At 39.1% G+C, this 3,536-nt stretch overlaps 1 pseudogene; it reads left to right on the top strand.

Moving 5' to 3' along the window:
- The window catches only part of LOC119569058, a 1,720-nt pseudogene extending 818 nt beyond the window's left edge, over window positions 1-902 (top strand).
- Window positions 903-3,536: the final 2,634 nt, after the last annotated feature.

Below are 3,536 nucleotides of genomic sequence, written 5' to 3'. Positions count from 1 at the left end.
ATTGAAGATGTAGACATTTCTACTTTTGTGCCTCGACTCAATCACAAAGAATTCGCTTACAACATTGACATCAACAACAACAATGGCGAGGAATCACTGGCAACAGTCCGCATTTTCGCTTGGCCTCATCACGATAACAATGGTATCGAGTATTCCTTTGATGAAGGTCGCTGGAATGCCATTGAATTAGATAAATTCTGGACTAAGTGTAAGTATATCTACATTAAACAGTTTTATTTTCTTTATAAATCATGATTAGCTAAAAGAGTTCATCACTAAAAAAATAATGCATTTATCCATGGCCAATTGCAAACACTTGAAATTGTTTCTGAAATATATGAAGTTTTATACAATATTCTTTCGACAGTGACACCAGGAACCAACCACATTGTCCGAAAGTCTTCTGAGTCTTCGGTTACCGTCCCTGATGTACCGAGTTTCCAGACTCTCTTCGATAAGACCAAGGAAGCTTTGGATGGTGGAGACTCCAGCCTTGAAAACTATGTGAGTGCCACTGGCATTCCCAACAGATTCCTACTTCCCAAGGGTAATAAACAAGGTCTGGATTTCGACCTTGTCGTAGCAGTGACCGATGGTAAGGCTGACGCAGCAGTGGATGGCCTTCACGAAAATACCGAATTCAATCATTATGGTTCCCATGGCAATTACCCTGACAATCGCCCACACGGATACCCTCTGGATCGCAAGGTTCCCGACGAGCGTGTATTCGAAAATCTTCCCAACTTTAGTCACATCCAGGTTAAGGTTTTCAACCATGGCGAACATGTCCAACACCATTAATTGAATTAACGAAAGGCTTGGCACCTTTAACTTACCTGATTTCAAATAAATTGGAATTGGAAATGTAACCCTTTTCCTCATCATTAAAAATGCGAAACTTATGAAGTTGTTTGTACCATGCTAAATGATTATGGAAACAATAATAGTATCTTGGTGACATTAATGACTATTATAGCAGTAGAACTAACACTGTCATATTAATAACGATTAAAATATCAGCGAAACAAAACTAGGGCATGAAAGACTATACACCATATTGGCAAGGAAAAGAATTAGAGAATGTGATTAATATGATCGCGATGATAACACCAATATCAACAGTATAGCAATAGTATTAGTATCGATATATGGATGAAATTGCTGAGCATAATGCTAATTTTAGGCTCTTTTTGCATGCTTACAGATGAGGATTTCCTTTATGCATTTTACACATACATGGTAATATTCGAAAGAAATTCCAAATGCATATGACCAAGCGTATTATTCAGCCCTACGTCATACGTTTCTTCTTAATCAATAATCTCTCTCTCTCTCTCTCTCTCTCTCTCTCTCTCTCTCTCTCTCTCTCTCTCTCTCTCTCTCTCTCTCTCGCTCTCGCTCTCGCTCTCGCTCTCGCTCTCGCTCTCGCTCTCGCTCTCTCTCTATCTCTATCTCTATCTATCTATCTATCTATCTCTCCAGCCTAAGCCTCAAATCAGAGATGATATCCATTGTTCCCACACCTGGCATAAATCACGATTGTTATTCATTGATCTACATTTCACATCATAGCTTTTTTGCGACTTTTTTTCCAAAATTGCATTGTATGTGACATTTACCCGATACTACTTTGATACCACCTTTGTTTTTTTTCTACAATTACACCGCTTCCCCAGTCGTCTGGCATTTTTTCTTGTCATGAATCTTCATTAGCACCTATACCACATTCACTCTCTCCTCCTCCAAACCTTTGCACACTTCTGCCGGTATTTCATCGTCTTGTTGCCTCTCCCTTTTTCATATTCAATGATTCTCTAACTTCTTGCCTTCTCTCTGGTATTTCTCCTACCATTCCCGAAAAAAATCTTCATTCAGTAGCCTCTAAAATAGTTGGGTCCTTTGTTACTGTGTGTTGTTTGGTTTACTGGTAACATTCTCGTCTAACAAACAACCTGTCACACCAAATATAAGAATAGCTATTGGAACAAATGGAATAAACTAAATTTTTACCTTTGTTACTTTTGCCAACAAGAAAGTCTGACTCTATCTCCACTTTTGTAAGTGATCCATTTTCTAGAAGAAATTTTTAAATATTGTTACAGCCTTTGTTGCTGCAAAATCAAGTGTTTACTGTCGCATCCATAACACCAATCCCCTCGACAGTACAGTCATTTCTGTCTCAATGTACCCGTTCAATCACCACTAAAGAAAACTCCTGTCGTGGCATTGCCGCTATTTTTCAGTCACACTAAAAAAAAAAAAAAGTTAGAAGCTTCATCTAAAATTATCCCAAGAACATTGTCCGTTGTGCATTCGCTCCACAATACAGAAGTTTACAAACTACACTGATATATTTTGCCTTATACCGTGTCCATTTCGTTCCCTGTATACACACCCATTTCCTATCCTCCTCCTTTCCAATTCTCAGCCCCATCTTGTAAAACTACGAACATTCAAAATCCCTAGTCTAAGCTTGCAAAATAACTTCTTTAGCCAGGTCCGCTCTTGACACGACTCCCTTTGCTCATTTCCCACAGGCGTCAAGCACGCCGTTTTGGGGCTATAAATTTTACAGTCGGATGCCCTTCTTATCGACAACTCTCACCAATTGCCAGAGCTTGAGAGCAGCACTAAGTTGTGCTGTATTGCAACTTACAACGGCTGGTTTAAAATGTGCATAAATTTGTAAATTTTGAAAATGATCACTGCGATGATTTTAGGACACTGTATTTTATCACTATTATGATCTTTTTTTCCTATCAAAATTATAATTACTAGTAATAGTAGAACTAGTCTGTCTGTCTGTCTGTCTGTCTGTCTGTCTGTCTGTCTGTCTGTCTGTCTGTCTGTCTGCTTGCCTGCCTGTTTCCTATTGCTTTATATTCCTCATTCTTCATTCCAGTAAGATAGAGAGAGAGAATTTTAGGGAAGAAGTGGGGTTATTTTGAAAATGTCCAATTGATTCATTTCTTGAAAATATGCTTGTTATTGCTCTCCCCCCACACACACCTTTCTCTCTCCGACCTTTCTCTCTATCTATCTGCAGTGATACATTCATATCAATATAGTAACCAAGTTTCGTCACCAGACGAGAGTGACCGTCTGTGTGCGATATGCGACATTCCCTGGGCTCAAGTCTCATGTTTTCACAGAACGCTCAATCATACAAGGGAATCGACTTTTCCAGAGACCTAATGAGGTATTTTGAGGAGAAACTGTTAGAACTAAAAAATTTTAAGGTATTTACGGAAAAAGAAAGTTGAGGGGTATAAAACACTGACCCCAGTTTTTTAATTTTTTGAAACTTTTAGTCTTCCCGGGAATCATTAAGTTGGGCGGACTACCTCATGGAAAAGCTATATGTCCCCAACCTATGCGACCACTGCCAGGGTCATGTCATGGGGGCACTCTTGCCGTCTTGGGGGAAATTCCCACCAGTGTCTGAAAAGTGTGAACAAATTTCATAAAGGAGATGAAAAAGCTATCCTGGCCAGTATGCCGTTACCACTTCAAAGAAACTTTTGAAGCTTTTTAAA

The sequence above is a fragment of the Penaeus monodon genome, unplaced genomic scaffold (genome assembly GCF_015228065.2).
Source record: "Penaeus monodon isolate SGIC_2016 unplaced genomic scaffold, NSTDA_Pmon_1 PmonScaffold_12285, whole genome shotgun sequence".
Classification (NCBI taxonomy): Eukaryota; Metazoa; Arthropoda; class Malacostraca; order Decapoda; family Penaeidae; genus Penaeus; species Penaeus monodon.
The sequence above is the reverse complement of the archived record's forward strand: the minus strand, read 5'-3'. Positions and strand labels throughout refer to the sequence as shown.